Below are 27352 nucleotides of genomic sequence, written 5' to 3'. Positions count from 1 at the left end.
AACAGAGAGAGCAAAAGGTTGTGGATAAGAGAGTTAGTCCTGCAATTAGAAAGGTCTGGTTCAAATTCCACTTTCAAAACGTTCAGGCTGTGTGACTCTGTCCATCTAGGCTCTCAGCAATATCAATAACTCTAGTAAGTTGCAAATAGTTGCCAATCTGCATTGGTAAAGGAAGTTCCTCACCAGGAACTTTTTATGCCAGTGAAATTACACATCTTATTCAAAGTAAAATTAAGTAGAATTTGAGTATTAGAAGGCATTTATAATAATAACAAAAATAGAAACTGGAAATAAGTTCAGTCCCATGATAGGGCTTTATTGTCCTTAGTGACTCAAAGAGATTCCAATGGGTTTGGGTTGCTTCTTTGCCACAGTCACTTACGAAAGGAGCAGATTATATTAAATGGTAGATATTTCATTCAATTTAATACAATAAGCATTTATTGATTGGTTAATTGGTAAGACATTGTGTTTGGCACTGGAGACACAAGAGTTAATGAAATAATCTTTACCCTGAAAAGCTTAAATTCTACTGCAATCTGTATCTAATAATAAAAGCAATTTATATAGTACCTTAAGGTTTGCAAAGCTTTTCATGTATTTTATCTCATCTGATTCTCAATACAACCCTACTCTCCTGGGGAAAAGTTTACTAAGTTTTCCAAGATTACAGAGCTATTAAGTATCTGAGTCAGATTTTGAATTCATGTCTCCATAACTCTACCCAGCACTCTATCTACTAATACATTCAGCTGTTTTTTCTTGGTGGAAAGGGTGCCCTCATTAATATACCAATTTCCCACCCAGACATGCTTCTGATTAACTGTAACCATCAGGCTCCCATACAGTCTTCTCCACCACTTTGCAGCTTCCTTTTATTTTCCATTTTTGGAATGTAAGCTCCTTAAGTGCTGAAGACACAATGAATGGTAAAAGACAGCCCTGCTCTCAAAGAGCATACAAGCTATGGAGAAGATAACATACAAACAATTATGTACAAACAAGCTATAGAGGATAAATTGGAGATAAGTAGCAGAAGGAAGGCAAAAGTGGGAGAAGGGCAGAAATGGAGGGAATTGGGAAAGGCTTTCAATAAATAGGATATTAACTGACTCTTCAAGGAGCCAAGGAAACCAGGAACAGAGATAAGAAGGAAGAGAATTCTAAACCTAGGGGACAGTCAGTGAAAATGTCCAGAATCAGGTCATGGAATGTCTTGTTTGAGAAGGAGGCCAGTATAACTGATCAGCAAAGCATGTAGAGGAGAGTTATGTGAGATATAAAATTGGAAAAGTAAGTAGGGTCATGGCTATGAAGGATTTTGAATGCCAAACAGGATTTTATATTTAATCCTGGACATAATTGAGAACCATTTAAATTTATTGAATAAGGGTAGGGTGACATGGTCAAATTTACACATTAGGAAGGTTATCTTGTTGTTTGTCCATTTTCAAAAGGACAAATGACATCACAAAAGATGAGGGATGACATCTTGACTCAAACACAAATAGGACTTAAGTGAAACAGAGTTGTACAAAGTTGTCAGCCTTATTGTCATTCTCTGAGTCATTGAAGTGCAAGCTCTAAGCATCTTTGGAACAAATTGTTCTTACCCACTCAGTCTGTCTCGGGATGGCTTCATATGTTTGGGGTAGACATCTCCTTTACTCATCAACAGGTTTGAGCCCTGTCAGTTGCCCTCAACCTGGTTTGGCCCATCTGCCACGATGGTTTACTGGGATTTGACCACTAAGCAGACTACTACTTCTTGGAATCACTGGTGAGAATTAGGTAAGTGAGCAGTCCTGAAAAGAGCTTGGAAAGAGCACCTCACAAGAGGTGCTAGTCCCTCAATGGAGGATAGACTGAAGGAAGAAGAGGCTTGAAATCCAAGCATAGAGTTACAAGGGCCAGGACTAGAGTGTTGGTAGTGTCAGAAGGCAGAAAAGAGCATATGCAAGAGGTGTTATGAAGCTAAAAATTAACAAGATTTTGGAATTTAGTGATTGATTGATCAGGGAGCCTGACATCACAAAAACCAGAGTTTAAACCCATCCTCTGACACTTACTCTCTGTTATGACCCTGGGCTATGTTTGCCTTTGTTTCCTCAACTATAAAAAGAGGGAAATAATAGCACCTGTGTCACAGGTAAGGATTGAAATAAATACTTGTCATAAGTGTTTAGCATGTTGCCCAGCACATAGTAGGCACTATGTAAATGTTTATCCCTTTCTTTTCCCCTTGGCAACAGATTCATCCTCAACTTCTTTTCTAAGAGAACTCAACAAATTCAGTAGCAGCAGGATGGGTGGGTGGGAAGCAGGAAGTGGAGGAGAGAGAGTGATATTGGGGAAAAGAAAAATATGGCATAGTGGAGGGGAATGCTTGTCCTCATTCTATCCCAAAATAGTTGAACATCAGGAGTGTTATAATATACCAGCACAAAGCTATTAGACATATTTCAAGAAAATCTCTTTCATAGGGAACATAAGAGAGTTACCTGGAGACTTTAATGAAATCATGTTCCCAGTCTCTGAAAATTAAGGACAACTGATTCCTCTGCCCTAGCAGCTAATTAATCTGAGTTGATTTAATGAATTGCTCACCTAGCACCCTACTTAGTGACACTCTCCTTCCACCTCATCTAAATGTTTTTCCCTACCTTCCAAACTTATGCAACCTTCATTCTAGCTTAACCCATAATAATTAAGGGCAGACACTTCAAAACTTAGGTGCGACATGAGGAAGGAACATTAGTTAAAAATTGCTTCCCCAACTGATAGCACCTTTAATATAATCAGGAAAATGAACTCATGTTATTATTTCTTTTCAGACATGTCTCCTGGGCTCTTAGCTTCTATCGTGAGAAGGGTTATTTTGTTTCATTTTGAGTATTGTCTCTAAAGAAGTGCCAGTGTTAGGAGGGAATAAAAAAAAATTGGATTAGAATGAAGGTAGAAATAGTGTCAAAAGAAATCTGGTTTTTTTTTTCACTAAGGAGACAGACGTTCAAGAACCTTCCAAAGCAAAAGTGTGATTCCCTTAAGAACCAATAAAAGAAAATCCTTTTTGTGCCAAGACCAGTCTATTAATTTAGTTAAGTCTTACCACGCTATTTCCTTGTAAGGCTATTTTTCACTGTAATTGTGCCAGTATCTTCCTGACTGAAGAGAACTTTAATTGAGCATTTTCAGTACTTACGGCAACGCTCTGCTAATGACAGGGAGATGCCAATTTTCATAAAGGAAAAGACAAATGTCAATTTAAAAAGGAATTGAATAAAAGTAAAGGCTACCAGATAATTAACTGAAACTTTTCATTCCTGTTTTCTTATCCTTAAAAGTTATGCTAAAATAGTTGTATTTCCTCTTAAATTCTTTTTTTAAAAATATACTTGGATTATTTCCTTTCTTCAGTTAATATTATCCTGTGAAATCAAAAGTTCCTGTCCATAAGACTGACATTCCAGTTGTTCCCCCAAATCAAAAGTGAACAGGAAACAATGTGGCATAGTGAATAGAGCACCAGACTTGGAGCAGAAAGACATCCTACCTAAGACACTTACTAGCTGTGTGGCTCTTTGATCTTTCTGGGACTTAGCTTCTACCCATGTAAAATGGGTGAATTGAACTAGATGACCTCAAATGTCCTTTCCCTTCTTTTCCAGCCTTCTTATACTTTACTCAGCTTGGTGCATGCTACAATCCCCTTGCTGTTCCTTGAATAAAACAATTCATGTTGCCTTCATTCATACCAGGCAGGTTTTAAGTCATTAAACGTTAAAAGTCACTAAGACTGCTATATTAATAATAATATCCTCCAATATTTTAAGACAGGTGCTATTTTTAGAATTGTATTTACATGAACTAAATGAAGTTTTTATCTTTATCAAAATTTGAAATACTATTTCAGGCTTATTTTTCCAAAAAAAAATTTTTTTGCCCTCTATCCTGGAGAGAGCCAAGTTAAAATAGGGTGAAGCCTTCAAGTTGTTCATACCAATGTTGATAGAATCTTACATGTTACTCTCAGTCTTGCTAGATGTACTACACATGTGAAAAAAAGAGTCAGGCATGTTTATGCATAAATGTGAGTTACTATTATTACATGTGTTTTACTGCCAGTGGTAGTTATACTGGTAATCTCTTTTTCTTTGTCTGGTTTCCTTACTAATGAAAGGGTAATGTACCCACAATCCATCTTACATGATCTCTTACTTAGGGGTACGTTAACTTGGATTTCTGCTTGAATGTCTGTGCCTTCCTTTATAGGTCCAGTCTACCCAACTAGAAGGCCAAGAGGATGGTCAATGTGGCTACTACTTGAGAGATGTTGCCATTGTCTTTTTTTCTATTACTTCCATTATCACCCATAGTACAGTATTGGAGCTTATAGTAAGTGTTTACAAAAAAAATTTATTGGTTCAGGAGCACTGGCAACTGTAGACTGTTTTTTGTTTGGTATTTGGAGATTCTTGGATAACTCCCTCTAGTAACAGAGGAAGCTACATTTTTGGAGGAGCTTAATCTAGTCCCCTGTTTAGTATTCTTTTGATAAAATGTATTGAGCATCAAAGTTATATGAAATTAACTGATGGACTGTAATTGAATTTTTCATTGGAAAAATTCCAGTTGTTTCTTGGTATTAATTCTTCATTCCATTACTTGAATTTTAGGCAGCCTTAAGGGAATAGCAAACCTTTCGTTCAAGTCATGTTCATGATGACTTAAGTTCAAATAGACCATTGCCCTTGTATACACAGAAGCCATGAAGTGGGGTGCTCGAATTCTCCAGCTCACCTTGAGTTCTACCCTCAAAACAACAAAGCAGACTCTGACTGTAAGGTATTAATTAATTTTCCATGGAAGTCCTCAAAGGCTGTGATTTAGATGGGTTATGCTCTCAGGTGCTGAAACATTGTTCATTGTCTAAAGCCAAGCAATATGACAAATGAAAAATAGAAAAGTGCCTGAATGTTTAAATGGATCTTGTAACTCACAAGGTTCAAATAGGGAACTAGCTGCACTAGAAGAGATGATATACTTGATGTCTTTTTGACCAAAAGATTACATCTAATTGATTAGTTGTAGCCTACAAGCCCTATTACAAGAGGAGACCAATGCTGGCAAAGTCCCATTGTGTGACTTAATTACGTTCCATGAACATTCCTGACTCTTTTTTATATGCGTACTGTACATGGCAAAACCCAAGAGTGACACGTGAGATTCTATGGACTTTGGTATGAACAACGTGAAGGCTTTGTTCTGGCTTAACTTAACTCTCCCCAGGATAGAAGACAGCACAAAGAACTGGAAAAATAAGCCTGAAACAGAATTTTAGCTTTTGAAATGAATACATTTCTACTTCGTTTAGTTCATATAAATAGAACCCTAATGTAGCATCTATCTCAAAATATTTTGAAAAACATAACTATTTATAGCATATATATCCTGATTTGATAAAAATTTTATATGCCCAAATTTATGGAATAGTTCATTTATTGTTCAATTGTTTTCCATTGTGATTGACTCTTCATTTCATTTGGGGCTTTCTTAGCAAAGATACTGGAGTAGTTTACCATTTCCTTTTTTCAATTCATTTTACACATACAAAAACTGAAAGTTAAGTGGCTTGCCCAAGATCACACAGTTCTAGTATGTGGTATCTGAGGCTAGATTTGAACTTGGGAAGATGAGTCTTCCTGATGCTAAGCCCAGCATTCTATCTACTGTGCCGTCTAGCTACTCAATAACTCATTTAGGAGACGGCCATTGACATCAGAAAATAATTCAGTGATTCCATGATTTACACCTTTACAAAATGATTGCCACCGGTTTCCTTTTAATAATAGCTTCCCAACTACATTTAAGTATTTATTTTCAGTAAAAGGCAATAATTACAGGAATGGAACAACAACCCCCTCCCCCCCCCAAAAAAAACTATAGGAGTTAACAGAAATGAGAGCTAATCATGGACATCTTCACAAATGATGTGACATTTGAGCTGGGCCTTAAAAGATGAATATAAATAATAATCACTAGCACTTATATAGTGCTTTAAATTTTACAAAACATGCTCCCAAGTCTTATGGAACCTTGTTCCTGATTGCTTATCTTTTCACAGGGAAGGAATGTTCCAAACTTTATATGCAAGGCTTGACTCATTTCTCACTAAAATGCCAGTTGTACAAAAACTGTACACAGTGAATAGCAAATGAACCCATTTTTCCTATATGGAAAGAGAAATCAGAAAAGTTATACAAATGAGAATATATCAAACAGAATTCAGAATGAATGAGATACTACAGTGGGAGCAAGATATCTTAGATCAAGCAAGTGAAAGAGTTCCAGATCTCACCCAAGAGGAAGTTCTCAAAGCCTTAATGTGGTAATGGAAGGATAGAAACATGATAAAGACTTTAGTTCATGTCATCCTCTCTCCAGAATTTTTCTTTACCTTCAGGGACCTTTCCCTGAAAAAAAAATCTTGAATCATCCTCTCTCAAGGCTAGAAGTCAGAAGATCAGGATCTAGACTCTCTCCAACTGCATCCCTCATGAAGGAATGGAATCCCAAGCAATAAATCTACACAGATGAGGAGACTCTAAAGTATTTGGGCTTCAGACCCTGATTATAGCCATTTTTAATAGAAACCATCAACACAATTTCATTCTTTTATCCTGTTCTGTTCAGCAAAAGAGGTGGGAATAATCCAGCCTCAGGCACTTATTAGCTATATAACCCTAAGTAATTCACTTACTCTCATTTGCCTCAGTTTTCTCATCTATAAAATGAGCTGGAAAAGAAAAATACTTTAGTATTTTTTGCTAAGAAATCCACTAAATGGGGTCACAAAGAATTGGGCACAACTGAAATGACTGAAAAACAACAACAAAATAAATGCTAGATATTGTAAGTCGGTACTACAAAAATAGCATACGAGATCACATAGTTACTACATGACAGATCTTGGGACACAAATTCTTAACTTCTAATTCTATTATACTACAATAAATAAATAAACATAATAAATAAATAAACAATAAAATAAACAAACAATAAATAAACAACAACATGGACAAAGGGACAATGGGTATACTGCCAACATGAAACAATTCAATTCAAAAATCACTTTTAAGTGCCTACTATGTGCCAGGCAATGTGCTGGGTAATGAGGATATAAAGCCACAGATGAAAATAGACTTGCCTTCAAGAAGATTAGTTTGTGTGAGCAATACTGAAAAGTTGGGTTTCCACAGAGTGTTGCAAGCTTCAAGGGAGTGTAAGAGAGTGGGTACCCCTGACCAAAAGGTTTTCAGAATGTGAGAGGTTAAGAATAAGATTTCATAGGACAAATAAATTTCAATCTCTCAGAAGCCTTGAGCAAACAAGGAATTGGGGAGGTAGGAAAATTCAATCAGAGTCTTGTGGTTTTCAGAAAACCACAAGCTTAAGATAACAGCTGATTCAGCTCCATGACCTGATTCTACCAAGTCACTATTACATCTGCTTAATAGGCTAATTGAATATTAAACAACACACCTGTTGGAGGAGTTTTCCACCATTTTTGAGCATGGGATGTATGATGAGGGAGGGGGAACCTGCTTTTATATATATATGGGGAATCATACAATAAATAGGCATATCAGAAAGATTGTAACTGGGAAAGGGAACGGACCAACTCAGTCTCTGAAGGGAGGGACTGTGCCAAACTAACAAGTATAAAGGTTCTCCTACTTTTGTACTAAGGGCTCCCTCTTTCAGAAGAATGGAGCCCGCTTCTGACCAGAAACGTTAAGAATATTCCTTAAAATTCTTCTGTAATAAATTTTCATTGGTATCTGATTTTCAGCATTGAGTGTTTAGCTAAGGGAAGGGGAGAGAAAATGTAGCATACATACTAAGTCAATATAACACATATACAAAGTAAATGCAAAGTAATTTGGGGAGGAAGTGCTAATTGCCAGGGAATGATGATAAAGGCGGTGTGCAGGAGGCAGAAAATTATTGGTGACCTTGATAGAAGCAGTTTTAACTCAGTGATTAGGGCCAGAAAACAGATTGCAAGTGGTTGAGAAATGAGTAGGAGATGAAAAAGTTGAGTTAAATAGTGTCGATGGTTTTTTCCTAGTAGTTTAACAATGAAAGGGAAGAGAATTTAAGACAATATCTTAAGGAGATGATAGGGAAATTGAAAGTTTTTCAAATACTGGGGAAATCTGGGCATGTTTTTAAGCATGAGGAAAGGAACAGGTATCTAAAGAAATTGAAGATTAAAGGAAGAAACAATAATCAAAGAAACAAGTTCCTGAAGAACTAGGAAAGTATCGGAATCCAATTCTTACCGTGCAACAAGAAATTTGGTTTTACACACATATATTGTATCTAGGATATACTCTAACACATTTAATATATATGGGATTGCCTGTCAACTAGGGGAGGGAGACGAAAATTTGGAAAAGTGAATACAAGGAATAATGTTGTAAAAAAAAAAATTACCCATGCATATGTACTGTCAAAAAATTATAATTATAAAATTAATAAATTATCAAAAAAAAAAAAAGAACTAGGAAGGTATAATAAGATCAAGGGCTCAACTAGAGGAATGATCGAGGCAAAAAGTACCACCTTTTCTTCAGAAACAAATGTAAAAAAAAAAGAAATGAAGGGTGATATTGAAAGAATTTAAGGGAGACAGTAGAAAGCACACAATGAATGGTTACAATTTTGTTAGTAAAGTAAGAGATGAAGACTTCTGCTGAAAAAAAAAAAAAAGGAAAGAGTAATGCAGGAGGTTTAAGAAGAGAAGGGTAGATTTGGAACAGAAGCTGTGGGAATTACAATAGTCTACCAGATAGATGTAGGAATGCTGAATTAACATATGAACTAGATAAATCTTTTTTGGGATATGAGCAAAAAGAAAGTACATTTTTGACATAATTGAACAGAAGGTGATTGAAACAAGAGTGGCCCTAGATAAGAAAATGTACATGGTTTCATTTGTAGAGTAGTCAAAAGCCATGTTGATTGCAATTCCCAGATTCACTTCTTTGAGCCAAGGCAGTCCATTGTAGAATCACAGTGCAGATTTAGAAAGGACTTCTAAATGAATCTAATCCAAGTCATATTTGAAAGACCCATAATGATTTATCTGACAAATGGCCAGCTCATCTCTGTCTGAACATGGCCTGTGAGGGAAAAAACCACTATATCCTAAAGTATCCTATTACCCTTTTGGGCATAAATCCAAGTAGATGTGGTCTGACCATGATGGAAGAAAGAGAAACTATAATCTCCTCATTCTTGGAACTTCTCTTAATTCCATTGAAAAGCAATCACATTAATTTTTTTGACTACCACATCACATTGAAGATTCAGATTCAGATTGGAATCAACAAAAACGCTTAGGTTTTTTTTAAGATGAAATTCTGTCTATCCAAGTTTTCTAAGTTTTATATTTATGAAGTTTTTTTTAATTATTAGAAAAAGTTTTCTAACATCAAGCCTAAATTTGCTTTGATAATCTTCTACTACTCCTGCTTTTACTATTGAAGGCCAAAAATCTAAAACCTCTTTATACATGACATCCTTGAATGCAACTATCATGTCCTTCTTTATTCTTGACTTCTCTAGTTTAAATATTCAGTTCCTTTACCAGTGGTCCTCAAACTTTTTAAATAGGGGGCCAGTTCACTGTCCCTCAGACTGTGGGAGGGCCGGACTATAGTAAAAACAAAAATTCACACTCTGTCTCCCTCCCTCAGCCCATTTGCCATAACCCGGCCGGGCAGCATAAACGTCCTCAGTGGGCCTCATATGGCCCATGGGCCATAGTTTGAGAACCCCTGCATAACTTATCCTCATAGGATCTGGGCTTAAGGTCCTTCCCCATCCCATTACTCTTTATTCTCCTTGAGGTACTACATCACTAGGTACCTTTATTCTCCAATCTATACACACTTTTAAATTTTTTTTGTTCATTTATTTTCTCCTCTCCACCTTCCATATAAGATTATAAACTCCTAGAAGGCAGCGACTATCTGAGTGTCTGTCTTCCTTTTTTGTTTGTTTCTATTTTTATCCTCAGGGCTAGCACAGTACCCAGAATATTTTCAGTTGTTTTCTAGTGTGCATGACTCTTAGTAACCCCATTTGGGGTTTTCTTGGCAAAGACACTGCAGTTTACTATTTCCTTCTCCAGTTCATTTTATAGATGAGGAGTCTGAGGCAAACAGAATTAAACCATTTGCCCATGGTCATCCAGCTGATGTCAGATTTGAACTCTTGAATCTTCCTGACTCCAAGCATAGCACTCTATTCACTGCAATACCTAGCTCACCCTCCTTCCCTTCCTTCCCCTTTCCCATCTCCCCATCATTTCCTTGTTCCTAGAAGCAATGCCTCTCCTCATTCCACTGAAGATCACATTAGCCCTTTTGGCTGCCACAGGACATGGTTGATTCATACAGAGATTGCAGTACACTAAACTTTCCCAAATTTTTTTTAATAAAAATGCTATCTATCCATGCCTTCTAAGTCTTACACGTATAAAGTTTAAAATTATAATTCTCAGTCTGACTTTCCAGAAGGCACTTGTTAAAATGCCAATGTGTTTTCTGGAATGAATATGCTAGCTATTCCAAGTAATCCATTGACCATATTAGCTCTGCATAATTAATTAAATTAACTCAAAACAGCTATAACTACAAAAGAACTGTGTCCTAAAATGATAGGATACATGATAGAAAGGAAGGAAGGAGCAAAAGATATTGGCTAAAAAGGACAGACACAGTCCAAAACTGCTACTTTGGATTCAGTTCTGATCGACAAGGAGAAATGTAAGGTCAAATGAAATAATGAATGCAGGATGCTTTACAAATCTATATAAATGTCATCTGTTATGTCTAACTGTTGAAGTAGAAGTGATCAGAACTTTGGAAAGAAGTAACTTCTCCATTTTAGATATGGATTAGAATAGAAGAGTAAAATTAGATATAGACTAACCCAAAGATTTGTGGAGATCATATTTCAAAGATTTACATTTACATTTAAGGAACAGATTTATAGGATTAAAATTCTGTAGTTCCTTCTCTCCAGAACAAGTGTTCTTCCAAATTACAGTACTAAACTAGCACTGAGGATCCCACCATAAGGGGAAAGAACTGGGTGGGGGGAGTCACTAGAAGGCTTGCTTCTACCGACCCCAATCTTCCTCAAAACCTATATGGTCATCCTGATTTATAGCACTACTCTACCACTGAGAGTCCACAACAACAGAAAATAACTAAGCAATAGTCACTAAAAAAAATAGACCCTCACACCCACCCCCAAACAATCCATATAACTCCCATTGTCTTTGAAAGGTAAAATCTAGGTTTATTCTTGTACATTATGGTTCTGTCTTTTGCTATTCTTCAGTTCTATTTTCTGTTTAGTTTGGGAACTCAGAATGCTATGAAATTCCTCTTCTGATCCAGAAAGTTCTCCATAATTCATTGCTGTCTCTGCCCATTCCCCTGTCTGATAGGGTCACCTGGTTTCTCCAAGGATTACATTCCAAGCTAGCTTCTCTCTGATCATCTTGATTCTGGGGCTTCTTTAAAAAAAAAAAAGATCAAAGATGTAGCCTAAGTGCATTACTAGCCAAAACTCAATTAAGTATCCTTAAATGTGATGATATAAGGTCAAGAAGGATGCAATGCAAGTCTTGTTTACACCTTATTGACATATGTCATCAATAACAAAACAAAGATTTCATCTTCATGGACCTTGTTGTCTCCCCCATTAGATTCTAAAACCCTGAAGAACAAAAATTGTCTTTTGCTGCTTTTTGTGTCCTCAGATTTAGAACAATACCTGGTACTTAGAAGGCACTTACGAAGTGTCTGCTGATTGATTGATTAACTAGGAGTTAAACTTGTCTTCAACATCATTTAGGAGGACCTTACCACTCTCTACAAATTTTTATGTTGTAGGTGAGGTTGGAATTATTAGTTTCATATAATTAGTATGTGGTAAGGCCAGAACATTAACCAAAGTTGCTGACTCCAGGCCTAAGTATTTTTTTGGCCATACCTACCTTATTACCTAATAATTCACAATTTTGCTTAAGACCAGTAGCATCTCTTTCCTTTCCTATCCCCAGACCCTCCCTCTCCCCCTTACTCACCCACTGAAAAAAAGCTTCATGTTTATGTAGAGTGAGACCCTGGGAAGATTCTGGATATTCACAAAGCCAGAGCCTCAGTGCATCTGTTATGAGTACTAAAATTTTTTTAAAGAATCACAAATCAACCAATATCCTCAAATTAACTTGTTGCTTCTCTTTCTCTGAAATTGATGAAAGTGTAATTGATGTGTCCTGGGGGAGAGGGAGACATTTGGCCAAACTCAGAATCCAGTCAACAGCTTTGGTGAGAAGTTTTCAACCTTTTGATGCCTTTCTTTGTTTACTCTCAGAGAGATGACCTATGGAAATGACAGTCCCTGAAGCAATGAGACTGGCAGAGAACCAGAAATCTAGTCTGATTTTGTAAAATAGCACATTCAGACCCAGGAGATTTGGCATCAAGGGTATTATGATTGATTACCTGGGAAGACCAAGCCCTCCTTGCATCTCCCTCCCTCAAGGACATCTTTGTCTGGATTAATTGAACATTTACATTATCCTCTACTCACCTGTACTTGAACACCATTATTTGAGCTACACAAAGGTCAGTCAGAATCATAGAAGCTTTAAATGGGTGTTAAAGAGGTCATGTGGTTCAACCCCTGCCTCTAGGTCAATCTGTCTCTAAACCATGAGGAACTGGCAATTTTCTACACTTTTCATAAGGATCTCAAAGAAAAGAGACTCCAAAAGCATCATTCAGAAGCCTGCCTCATATGTCCCTCTAATCCATCTTTTGCAAAGTGCCAAAGTAATTTTCCTGACATTTACATATTCAGTAAAGTCCAGTGGCTTCTTATTACCTCCCAAACCAAATAAAGAAACTCAACTGTTTGGCATTAAAAACTCTTTTACCATCTGACCTTTTCCTACTTTTCCAGTATTCTCCCTTATTTGCCTCCACACATTCTATGGTCCAGCAACATTGGCTATAGGCTGTTCCTCATACATAACACTTCATCTTCTGCTTCCATAATTGCACTGCATAGTGCTCATTCCCTACTTATCTCTTCCTCTAAGTTTCTTTGGTTTTCTTCAAAACTTAGCTCAAGCTCTAACTTGCATAAGAGAACTTTCCAGTTTTATAAACTGTTAGTGCCTCCTCCTCTTGTTGAGATTCAAAAGGAGACCCCAAAAGGTTGAGGTCACAGACCAGTGAGGAGAAATGTCTTAAAAGAATTTGCAGACTTGAACCCATCTCCAAGTGAAGGGGCAAAGTTTATTGTAATTGTAACACCAATTGAAGGGGGCTAAGTTCCAAAAGGACTTAGCAAAGAACCAGGAGAAAGGAGATAAATTTATAGGACAAAGTTAGAAAGACCAGAATTTCATGTTACTTATTTGCTAATTTTATGATTTTATGTAGGTTTCAGGGGATGGTCTATTCACTATTGTCTCAGGAACCAGTTATCACTGATCAACAGATTACTTGGGAGACCACAATGTTTGTAGGATTATCCTAAGGCTAGAAGACTTTAGAATCATCTACAGACAGCAACTAATATTTGGGAATGAGTGAATTCTTTCACTCCTAAAACCAGTGGCTGATTTAAAGGGGATTCTTAACAACTCTCTTATTGCCACTAACCTCTAGACCACCAGGAATCTAGACCACACCGTCACTCTACTGAGCCACCATTTCATGGATTGTGGAATTCTAGCTGGAGAAGCTCTATGCTTGCATGCCAGTAAGTATTAAACTGCCTTACTACTGAACCTTTGAGTGATTTCATTCTTTCTCAATAATTCACTTACAATGTCCCCATAATAATGTATTTCCTAATTATTTAAGTGGTTTACATTCAATGTAAACTCCCCAAGGGCAAGAACTGTTTTTGTCTTTCTTTGTATCTTTAAAAGTTTAGCATAGTATTTGTAAAGGATTACTAAATGCTTATTGGCAAATTTAACTGACCCTAAACCAGGAACTATTTCCTGTGACTTTGCAGGATTTCTACTGTTTCAATTTGTCTGTCAATCCTTGAATAAGTATGGAAATAATCAGCTTCCCCACATTAAAAAATAGCATATTTGAAATGACAATGATAAGAGTTTAGTGAGACTTGGCTGGCAATTAGGAGACTTAAGTCTCATTATTTACTTTGGCCATATAACCTGCCTTACTTCATTTTCCTGATATTTAAAATGGGATAAATAATCCCTACTTTACCTCAAAGAGTTATTAGAGAATCAAGTAAAATCAAAGATAAAATAACACTATGAAAAATATTAAAGATTATATGTATGAATCTAAGATATTATTATATGTTTTAAAATAGTAACCGTGATTTTTTCCAAAGTGCTCAAAACTTTTTACAAGATCTATTTTGTTTCTTAATAACCATCTTTATTATTCTCTAATACTTTAATTCCTCACTTATAAAATGTTTTATTAGAAACAACACTAAGCACCAATAGAAGTAATTAAACTTGATTTTGTGAATTTTTATTTAAATTAATTAATTTCATTGTGTGAGAAATAGCATGTTGTACATGATGAGGTATGAGAATTGAGGATAAGAGATCCCCTCTGGTCAATGTTGCAGATCCTTTGAGAAATAATTAGCAAACCCGAATGAATATAGGTACGAGGTTTGCAACAAAGAATGAGTTTATTTACACTAAAAAAATTGTACGTTAAGATAGCTTTCCTAGTGGGCAAGGTCCTGTTAGGACTATAGTAAAGATGGGTTTACACTGAGAAGAAAATATCTTCATCAGTGGGTTAAGTTCAGAAGGGCATTTAGCAAAGATTCAGGGTTCAGAGTTGCCTTTTATTAGCTTCCTGACGTTTGAAGCTGAGGATATTGAGGGCTAATTTTTCAATTCAGTATTGTGACTGTGCCCCTATCCAAGATCTCCAGTTGAATGAGATTACTTATCATGAATGGGTGTGGCCCTTCCCAGACGTCAGGAGGGTTTGGGAGTCAGGGGCTCTCTTCCCCAAAAATTCTTTTCTGACTCTTTCCCCCAAAGATTGAAGGGGACACAGTTTACATCATACTGGCTAGAGAGTTGACCTGAGCATTTTGTTTTCTTACTCATTTTCTTTCCTTTTTTATCTGATTTTTCTTGAGCAGCAAGATAATTGTATAAATATATTTACATATATTGGATTTAACATATATTTTAGCATGTATAACATATATTGGATTGTTGCCATCTAGGGGAAGGAGTGAGAGGAAAAAGGGGAAAAGTTGGAACACAAGGCTATGCAAGGGTCAGTGTTGAAAAATTATCCATGCATAGGTTTTGAAAATAAAAGACATATATATATATATATATATATATATATATATATATATATATATATATATATACTATTGATCATACCCTAAAATTAGTGCACTACTTTTCATTTCAATGAATCTGCACATGTCAAACTCCATTCCTGGAATCCCTGCCCTTGTCATCTGTCTCTAAGATCCTTTATCTTCCTTCTTAGCAAAAGCCAGGTGCTAATGCCTTTGTGAAACCTTCTTGATTCCTCTCTTACCTACCATCTTTTCCTTCTTTAATCATCTATGCATATTCCAGATCTTTTCCCCGCCCCCATAGAGTATAAACTCTTTGAGAGCATTGAGTATAAATTCTTTGTATTCACAGAACCTAGCCTTGGACATATCAGAGGCTTAATAAATCTATCTTGAAAATAAATCAATTTGTAAATCATTGGAGTCAAAAGAAACATTAGAAGTTTATCCATCCAACCCTTTTTTCTGAAGTTGAAGAAGCTGAGACCTAGAGATTTAAGTGGCTTAACCAAGGTCACAGAGTGACAGACCTAGGAGATGAAAATCAAATACAAGTCCTTTGTCCCATTATTATTTCTAGCAGAAGGTAACATCGGTAAGAAAGCCCTTCCCTCTGCTTTTTGAGCATAAAGATGTCACTTGGAGTTTATTTTAGAAAAGTATAATGATCTACACTAGAGTGGGGGTCAAGAAATCTAGATTCTAGTATGTAACAAATGCTCCCTCCTCCCCAAACCAGTCTTCTCTTTTCAGAATTTCTCTGTCATTGAATTCAAATCAATATGTGTTTTGTTAAACTTCTATGTATAAAGTATATATCATCATCCATTGTATCCTCTCATTTTATCACATTTATTAAGTTGTCTGTTTTAGATGGTCATGTCTGTGACATGCCTAAACAATTACAATAGTACATTAAAGACATATATAATAGTAATAAATAAGCTTGAAATATTACCAAAATGTGGCACAGAGACTTGATATTAGCACATTCTATTGGGAAAATGGTGCCAATAGATTTGCTCAATGTGTGATTGCTATAAAGATCACCCTTCAATTAAAAACAACAACAATAAACCAATACCTGCAAAACACAACAAAATGAGATATTCCTGTACCACAGTCCCCTGGCCTCTGATAAAGGCTCAAAAGGTATGTTCAGGGCCACACTGAGTGAGTATTTTGTGTTTTACTTTAATGGTAACAAGGACTCATTGAAGTTTCTTGAAAGAGTGAAATGGTCAAAATCTATTGTCTAGCAGGATGAATTTGGCTCTATGTGGGAGGATGGATGGGAAAAGGAAGAAACTGGAAGCCAAGAACCCAATTAGGAAGTTGTTGCAACAATCAATATGCACTAATTAAATGCCTATTAAGTGTGAGAAACTTACTGGATGACCAGATTACAAAGTCAAAAGTGAGATAGCATCTGTTTTTAAGGAACTTCCTTCTACTAAGGGGATGTATGTTCCCAGATAAGTAAAGGATATATACAAATAAAATAGTCCAGGTAAGAGGTAATGAGATCTTATCAATATGTTTTCCCCTTTTTCTTTACTTTAGGCTTCCTTGCTTCTAGTCTCTCATCACTATAATTTAATCTCCATATCTGTCCAACTAACCTTTTCAAAACATAGGCTACTGTTCTACTCAAAAACTTTCAGTAGCTCCCTATGAGTCATAGAATTATAGGATTATATATTGAGATCTGGAAGGGATCTTAAGATCAAATCTCTCATTTTATGTATAAGAAGCCAAGGCCCAAGGAGGATTATAGCTTGCACTAAGATTGCCCACACATTAAGCATTAGAGGCAGGATTTTAAACTGAATCCTCTGACTCTAGACTTGGTGATGTGGATTCAGATCCAAAGGGAAATATTCTAAGATCTCCAGGGATACTTGGGAATAGTAATACTCCCAAGACCAAAAGTCCTGCTTCCGTCCCAATCTTCATAGCCATCAACGAAAATTGCTCTGGAAAGAGGCCCACTTTCCTTGCAATCACCAGTATCAATTCTGATCAATTGCCACTATCCGAAGTTAAGCCCTTAGAAGATCAGCATCAGTCCCATTTTCTAACCACTGGTCCAACTTACTTCCTATAGCTATCATCCCAGAAAGCAATCCCTATGGATGGTGTGACAGCTACTTCTATGGGTACCCTAATACCCCATTTCCTCAGCAGCCACAATTACTAAAGACTCAGAAAATAAAGTTTTTTTCCCACCAAAGTTCTTGGCATTGCCAAATGATTCAAGATTTGAAATAGATATGATTTTCAATAAAATGACATTAAAGAATATTTATTACCATTTACTTTTCCATTGCCCCAAAGACCATGGTCTTTTTTCATCTAACTTGCAATTGAATTCTATATGTATTATCTCCTCCTATTAACATGCAAGCTTCTTGAAAGCAAAAATTATCTTGGTTTTCTCTTAATTTCCCTGGTCCTTAGCACAATCCTTTACAAATAATAAGTGCTTGATAAATGCTTTTCCATTCATTCTTTCTTTAGGATAAAAAAACCCAAGCATTCAGCCTGGCATTTAGAACCCTTCATATTCTGGTACCAATTTACTTTTTCAGACACATTTCATATAATTCACCAGTTACTACTATTTTACATTTTAAAATTAACCTACCTCTCTTCCTTAGATTTGACAGCCCATCTCTATGACTTTGAATAGACTATTGCACATTCCTTCATCATCACCATCTATTAGAATTCTTATCTTCTTCCAAGATCAGCCCAGGTGCCAGCTCCTACATTATCTTTAATAATCTTGTCCTTCATTTCTCAGCTTCACATTCTTCCCCAAATTTTCTTGTACTTCTTAGTCTATGTATGTCACAACTCCTAGTAGAAAATATAAACTCTTTGATTGGTTTTTGTCTTTTCATTTAGACTTTCCTATTTCCAGGACTGAGCACAAAGTCTTTCACATTAGGCACTTTATGAAAGCTTGTTGATTTGACCTGAATTGAACATACACAACTCTGCAGTTGTAATATAATACACCAGTCTGAACACCTGCCCAGATGCTCTGGCTCCCCCAACTTATAGTTTTAACTATTAGTTCTATATGTGTGACTGCCAAATCTATTTCTCCAATCCTGAGCACCCTCCCGAGTGCTCCAGCTCCACATTTCTGACTTCCCACAGAACAATTCTAGTTGGATAATCCATTAAACACCTCAAAGTCAACATATAGAAATCTGAGCTTATTATTTTTCCCCAGATCTGTTCTTCCTTATAATTTATACCTTTTTATCAATGTCATGTTTTTCTATCTGTTCACCACTCACCCATTCTCTAATGTTAATGTTGTCTCTGTAATAGTCATTCGTTCAATATATCCACTCGTGTATAGAGTTGACTATTTCTATCAATGATAATGAAAAGGGAAATACTGGCAGGAGCTCGCCAATGAAAGGAATTCAGAAAAATTGCATATTGGGACTTGTCTTCAAACAATTGAGTTTAAGAACTTGTATAAGTCCATAGTTTGGTGAGTGTGGCTAATCCAAAAGTACTTTGTCAAAGCCTAATATCTGTTATTTATGTAACTCATGGTCTAGGATCTCTGGGGTAACATAGATCATGTTCAATCTTAAGGACTTCTTGTACCCCTCCAACAAGTCATACATTCTCCCTAGGTTCTATACAGTTCCTCAGACTCACTGAATTCCAGTTTTAAAATATTATGCTGAAATACAGACTGCCCACTGAAGAGAAATTAACTTAAGGGTTGTAAAGAGGCAAACATTTCCCCTCCAATAACACACAGTAGTAGGAGCAGCTAAAGTCTAATTTCTTTCCTCCTTCATATTGTGAGATGTTCTTTTATGCTCCTCCAAGGTTAAAGCCCTACATATAATCCATTTGTCCAGAAGAAACCAACATTATCAAGGAATCCATCCCCACTTCTTTCATCAGAAATCTGGATTCTAAAACAAAAAATAAAGCAAGCTGGATTCTAAGATCCTCTTCCACAAAGCTGCTGCTGTCTTCACATTCCTTCTGTATCCAGAAGATTAGGTCATAGGCCTCTCAAACCTGGGGTTTCTAAAGGGACATAATTGAGACAGACACTACCAAGGAATCCCTTCTTCCCTTACAAGGATGAGTTTCCAAACTCAATCGATAAGTGTTTTAAGCATTTACTAAGTATTAGGCACTGAGCTAACAGCTGGGAATACAAAGGCCAAAAAAGTGGTACCTGCCTTCAAAGAGCTCACATTTTAATTGGAGAGACACTGAAACAACCGTGTACATACTGGTTAAATATCACATAAATGGGAGATAATCTCAGAGGGAAGGCACTATGAATTCACTGTTTGAAAAATTCCTCCCTACTCTATCTAGAAAATCAGGGGTCAGAAAATCCAACCACTCAGTCATATAGTTCCCCTTTCCATAGTTGTCATTTTTCTATGTAAGAGATTTTGTCACTATTCATCCATAGAGCCAAAAATTTAGGGTCTAGGAGTTCTCTAGGACCATATTTGGAAGAGCACATGCAACTGCAATGTTTCTTTGTTCCAAGGAAGTAATGGCTTCCAAGAAGAAGGTTATTTGCATCTATAATCTTTCCTTTCATTCCCTAAGGACCCATAGTCACATAGTCACTCTAAACTCTTCTTCCTTTCCCCTTCATTCCAAGAAATGAAAAAGGGAAATTCTGGGATATATCTCCTTTTTCACAGACCCAGCACAAAGAGGTGGCTCCAATCCACAAAAGTCTGAGCTGATCAATTTATCCTCAAGTAAAATTTAGGGAGGTATTCTTAAACTAAGGAGGTATCTGGGTATATCAGATAAGAAGCTAATCTTGGTTCAGATGTTGCCTCTGACATTTAATAGCTATGTGACATTTGACGTCTCGGATATAAGGCTCTCCCATCTCTAAAATGAAGGAATTGGATTAGATAATCATTGAGGGCCCTCCCAGTTCTAAATCTATAATTCTATCCTTCTTGCCCTCAATGAGCTATTACTGAGCCTGTTCCAGTGGATGTTCCGTACTCACTTCAGTGAGATAATCATTGACTGTGGTGGATAGAGCATTGAACTGAGCAAAGAAGATTTGAGCACAAATCTGGCCTCAGATACTTACTAGCTTTGTGACTCTAGCCAAGTCACTTAAGTCTCTGTTTGCCTCAGTTTCCTCAACTGTAAAATGGAATTAATAGTAGTAACTACCTCTTAGGATTATTGTGAGGAATGAATGAGAGAATATTTGTAAAGTGCTTAGCCTAGCGCCTATATATAGTAGGCCCTTAATAAATACTTATTGATGACTTCCCCTGATTATCCCTGCTCTTAGTGGTTCCAAACTCTTAGTTCTAAACACAAAAACGTCACTTCCTTCCGTCCCATCCTACATACTTGTGATCCTGATTCTGACTCAGCTCCCCTTGATAAATCATGACTCTCTCTGGTCTTTTTAGCTCTACGCAGTCTGCAATCCCTGCCATTGATTTTGGCTTCTAATTCAGACACTTCTACCTAACACTTCTATTCCCATCCATCCCAGGATCCTTATCCCCCGCTACTGATCTCCATCTGCTGTTACTGCATACCTCTACACTCCCCACATCCCCTATCTGCCTGCCCAGGAACTTCCTCCTTCCTTCCAAAGTGAGAAGATTCCTATCAACAAAATGGAACCAGCCAAGCAACTACTACTGCCACCACTCACCAAGGCTTTTGCAATAGGCTCCTAACAGATCTTCCCACCTTCACTCCCTCACCTCTTCTATGCATCCTTCACACTATTGTCAGACAGACTGTCCTTAGGCAGACATCTTGTCCTATCAGTTTTGGACTCAAAACCTTGCAAAGACTCTCATTGCTTACTGAGAAAACTTAACATTCCATTGACCAGCATTCAAAACCCACCATCAAACAGGGCATTGAGAAAATGGAAGCAGTAGTTCAAGAAAATTAATGTTTTGAAACAATATAAGATCAGAGAGAGGAGATAATTGAATGGTCTTACATGTAGACAACTGCAATTTACATTGTATCTTTGACAAGCATAAGCCTCAGAGAATGATTTCTCTAGGACTCAGTTTCCATATTTGTTAAATAAGGAAGCAGACTAGATCAAAGGTTATTAACCCAAGATCGATAAACTTGATGGTGGTTATTTTGTAATTGATAAATAAATTTTATTATAATTGATTTGCTATTTGCTTTGTAATCCTATGTATTTTATTTTATGAATTTTAAAAGTGATCTTAGAAGGAGTCCATACTCAAAGAGATTGTTGTTGTTTGACTTTCTTTCTCAAAAAGGATCATAATATCATGGAGAAGATGCCATGACATGCAAGGGAACTGGATTTAAGTGAGGGCTGGGCAAGGTCACCTGCCTCACTGTCCCCTCTAGAGCCATCTGGGTCCAGTGGCAAGATATAGATCAGAACAATTAAAGATGGGCCTGAATGAAATGGGAGATCTTGGTCTTTTTAAATTAAGGTCTTCAACAGGTCACAGTGTGACTGAAGTCTCACTCAAACAGTGATTCTGATTGCCCAAGGGATCCATACATAATACAAAATATTCTGGATTAAAGGGTTTTGGATGTTCCATTCCACCTTTAAATCTATGATCTCTTGAGTTAAAAGGATATTGAAATAATCTAGTCTAGCTGCAAAGGGACTGAATTAGGGTGGTAGCAGTGACAAAAGAAAAGAAGGCACAGATGAAAAAAACATAGCAAAATAATGTAATGATAATTTTTGTCAGAAAACTTAGCTGCTGCCAAAAAAAAATTTTTTTCAAGAGGCAGCTTTCAGAATGTCTCTTCCAAATTTATATTCTAATTATTTATTTGAATTTTGGGAATCATCTCTACTACCTGCTAACCAGAGCATCTACATTTGCACTTCTTTCTCTGTGACTGAGCCCCTCCACCCTCTGTCTGCCACTGAGTCTCTTGGCACCGAATTCAATGTACAATTATTGAATTCTTTGCCATCTTCAGACACTGCCTAATATCAAGTCTCATTGCATGACCACACATCCAGGAAGTACAAGCAACTGTCTCTCTCTAACTGGAATTTCATTTACAATTTAAGGTTGAGTCAATTTGTGAAAGGCACTACCATGGTGCCTGAGCAATAAAGCCATTTGTGGTAAAAGGATATGGCTATGCAAATTACAGTGTTCTCTGTTATTAGGTTATGTTTCTTAAAATAGTTTTCCTCTCCCATAACTAGATGAGGGGTAAAAATTCTCCCCATCTGGCCATAGTTTCATCTGAAGAAAAAAGGGCAAAACATCGATCTCCTTCTTGCATTACTGTACACTGGGTAAACTTCAGGTCTAGGAAGGAAATTTATCTTTTAGGACTTAGATGGAAGGGTTTAATTATGCCTACACTGAAAAGTTATACAAAAAAAAAAAACCATGTGTATATATATATACAGGATCACTAAAAGAGAGAGAGAGAGAAGGGGGAAGGGAAAAGAATGACAGGACTTTCATTTAACTGGCAATCATAAAGTATGTGTTTTATTTCCAATTATGCTGCACAAAAGTAGGCTCTAAACAAAGCAAAACTTCACTGAATATGTTCCCTCTCTAGTTTCCTTGGATAATCATTGATTTTGAGCTGGAAGGAATCTTAGAAGACACCTAGCCCAATCTCTTCAATTTACTAATAAGGAACCCAAGGCCTTGAGAGGTTCAATGACTTACCTAGAGTGACACAAGTCAAAAACATCTGAGGTAGGATTTGAATCCAGATCCTCTGAGTCCAATGTGGCTAAATATTCTTTCTGCTAAATCAGGCAGAAGAGCACTTGTACTTTTTTTTCCCACTGATTCAGCCCCTAAAATCTCCACATCGTTTTATTTCTTATAATTTCCATTCACACCTTTCTTAAATTCTTCATGAAGGATTTGCTTGACATTCTGATGTCTTTGTCTAATTATTTTGCTGTTTTGTGGTTATCTGTGAGAGGAAGTGTTGAATAACTCAGAAGGATCTGAATTCAGATCCTGACTCTGATACACACACATACTAATTGTTAAGACTCTGGATAAGTCACTTCCCATTTAATTGCTGTTGTTGAGTCATTTTTCAGTCATGTCCAACTGTTCATGAGCCCTTCTGGGTTTTTCTCAGCAAAGATACTGGAATGGTTTGCCATTTCCTTCTCCAGTACATTTACAGATGAGGAAACTGAGGCAAATAGGGTTAAATGGCTCCAGGGTCACAAGCTAGTATGTGTCTAGAGCCAGATTTAAACTCAGGAAGATGAGTTTTTCTGATTCTAGGCTGGGTATTTTATCCACTGTGCCACCTAGCTGCCCCATTTCCTCTTTGGACCCAAAGGCATCTCTTTAAATATCTAAGAGAAGATGCTAATCTACATTGGTAAAAGGAATTACCTCAACACAAGTGTCTTATTCCATCAGTTCAGTAGCTAGTCTCTGAATATTATTTCTCACTTTTGACATGACTCAACCATCTCCTCCATCAGTCATACTGATCCTTGATAATTACTTTTTTTGCTACATCTCATGTACAAGGCATCTTTGGTAATATGTTCCAGTCTACTTCCACCCACAATGTGTCTTACTATTGGCCTCTGGGTCAACTGAAATGTTGATTTCACTGAGATCATGTTATTTTATGATTCACAGCCATACAGGATCACTAAAAGAATACTAGTTTTTTTTGTTTGTTTGTTTTTTTAATGAATCTTTGCAATAATCAACTAAGAATGACCAAAAGTTTTTTTGTTTGTTTTTTTGTTTTTGCTTTTTTTGCAATCCTTAAAAGTACCTCTATAAAATCAGGCTCAAGTCCTGTATCTGGCATATGCTGACTGTATAATTTCCCAGTCTACTCTAAGTCACAGAGCAATTATCAATCAATCTGTACTGGTAGAGGATTTCACGATGAGTAGAGTCTTGCACTGAAATTCCAGGTCTAGACCTCACTCTCCACCAAAGTCAGCTGTTACCATGAGCACAATTCTCTAATGAATCTCTCAATTCATCAAGAGAGTGAATATTCTTTTCATTTATGCTGATTGCAACCTACCCATGCTTACCTACTTTGAACAATTCTCATCTATGTCCTCTCACAAATTTACCTCAGAAGCTTCATGAATGGTGTGCTGATAAATATTTCACAACCTGCTCTATGAGGTGGGGGGGGAATAAAGCACAATCCACTTTTAGGTAAAATTTTAATTATTAATATTTTCTCCATCATTTTCTTACTATCTTCAAGAATGAAGGACAAACAACAAGAGCATATATGCATCCCCTTATATTCTTTGGAAACTATATTGCTTATACCAATACAATATTACTGGAAAAAATACTGATATTAAAATATATGCCTGGGGCAGCTAGATGGTGCAGTAGATAGAGCACTGGTCCTGGAGTCAGGAGAACCTGAATTCAAATCTGGCCTCAGATACATTTGCCAGCCGTGTGACTCATTTAACTCCAATTGCCTTGCCAAAAAAAAATGAAAAATGAAAAAAAAATATATATATATATAAATGTACACATATATACATATCTGCATCTATCTAGGCCTATTGTTATCATCTATATTAATAATTATAATATCCAAAATTTTAAGCATCATGAGTTAGGACAGTATAGTACCACCATCTCTGAGTTCAACTATCTGTGTTACTTTGGAATAATAGTTAATTTCTCTAGCCTTGAGTTTCTTCATATGTAAAATAAGGGAAAACATTAATAATGGTTAGTCATCCTCAAAGCTAGGAAGACCTAACTTCAAATTCCACTTCTAAAATATACTGGCTGTTTGACTCTAAGCAAATCAATTCACTTTTCAAGGTTCTTGAGAACTCCTTACAATAAAGTATTAATCTGCATAGACTGATAGAGGTTTTTGTTAGGTAAAAAATCACAGGCTCTATCCCAATGTATATTACTATATTAATAGTAATAATAATAATATCATCTAATTTTTTGAATGTCATGTTATAAAGAAACACTGTAGTATAGGAAAGCTAGTGAGCTTTGGATTTAAGGTACAGGGGTTTAAATCCTTCCTTTGTCAATTATGAGAGACTTGTGGGAATCATGTTATGCAAACTGCCTCCGTCTTGTAAAAAAACTGACTCCATTTTAAGACCTAAGTTTCATTTTTTCTGGTAAATTCCACCTGCTTGCTAATTGTGAGAATTGAGTGACAATTTGTTTTACATATGGAAAAGTCCAACTGCTTGTTTTCTCTACTTCCAATTCTTAAAACTCATTTATCCCCCTCCAAACTTGGAAAGCTCCCTAATCTTTCCTCTAGTTAGAATCAGATGGCCTAATCTTGTATTCTTGTTTATATCCCGTTAATTGTTTTCTTTTAATGCATAAAAAAGCTGGTGCCAAGCTGAGGAGGCCTGGTCCCAATTTGTTATGTAATTCTCATGTGTTGCTTAGTAGCTTGGAAGTTCAAACTTTTATTTCCTCAGTTATTTAAGATTTCACCCATCACACTTATTATCTGTATAATTCTAGACAAAGCTTTTAAACTCTTTTGGACTCAGTCTCCTCATTTGTGAAATGAAAGAGTTGAACTGAATGGCTTCTGAGGTTCCTTCTAGGTCTTAATATATAATCCTATGATTTCATTAAACAGGATAGATAAATGAGAGAGACAGGGAAAGAGACACACAGACAGAAAGACAGAGGCGAGAAAGAGAAACAGATGACAGAAAATAGAAAAATAGAGATAAATAGGTACCGAAGACAAATAAATTGGTATATAGATAGAAAAATAAATTGACAAAAAATAGATGTAAAAACAGACAGATAGATAGATAGATGATAGATAGATAGATAGATAGATAGATAGATATTCAGGTCCATTCTAGCTATTTGAGTGCTTAAAGAAAGCTTTCACCAAAGTCAGAGAGGTCATTAAAATGTAATGCATTGGGTCTTTATTATGGTGTTTTAACTCATATTAATGTATGTTAAAAAGCAACAACAATTTTAAAAGCCTAGGAGCTGGAGCCTATGGGAACTGGGAAGAGAATTTCATAGTAAAGGATACCAAGAGGTATCAGTCACCAGAGAATTTTGTGTGCTGGGATGTTCAGGCCACAGGAACATAAAGTTGCTAAGCAAAGTTCCTGCAAGAGATCACCTTCAGACTTAGCACACTGGGTTCTGCCCAAATCTCATTACACTGACTGATGGGTGGGCCTTTGACCATCTCCACACCCAGGTGTGATTGATATGTATGATCCATGAGAGAGGCAAGAGCTATGGGTGGTAGAGGGTTTCAAAAGGGGGGGAAGGGAGATGTTGGCAAGTTTTGTAATTTTTATATCACAAAGAAATTCATCCCTGAAGAGAGATGAATGCTGCAAGAAAAATTAGACAAAGAGAGACAGAAAGTCACAGATATAGGGAGAAATAGAGAAAGAGACAAAGAGAGGCAGAGAGATGAGTAGAGAGAAAAAACAGGGGCAGAGAATAGAAAAAAGAAAAGCAGAGATAGAAAAAGAAAAAGATGAAGAGAGAGAAAGAGAAGAGAGGCAGAGTTGGAGAGAAAGATTGGAGAGACAGAGACTAATTGGGGGAGAGAATGGAGAAATGGAAGGTTTGTTGAACTATCAAAATGACTAAAACAATGGGCTTTCTTCTAGCTGTATGCCAGAATATGGGCAACATGCATTTTTTGTAGATTTTGTTCTTTTGAAGTATAGATGATTATAATCTTTTTTTTTTTTTAATAGTTACAAATTTCCCTGAGAAGGCTTTGTAATGCTCTCATTGTAATTAGTCTCAGTGCAATTAGTACAATGTCATCTGTACATAAGAGTACACCAATGTGACCTTGGACAAAGGACTTCACCTCTCTGGATCTCAATTTCTCATTTGTAAAATGAGGGAGTTAGATGAGAGAAGACCTTTGA

The sequence above is a fragment of the Sminthopsis crassicaudata genome, chromosome 1 (genome assembly GCF_048593235.1).
Source record: "Sminthopsis crassicaudata isolate SCR6 chromosome 1, ASM4859323v1, whole genome shotgun sequence".
Taxonomy (NCBI): Eukaryota; Metazoa; Chordata; class Mammalia; order Dasyuromorphia; family Dasyuridae; genus Sminthopsis; species Sminthopsis crassicaudata.
Note: the sequence above shows the minus strand (reverse complement) of the source record.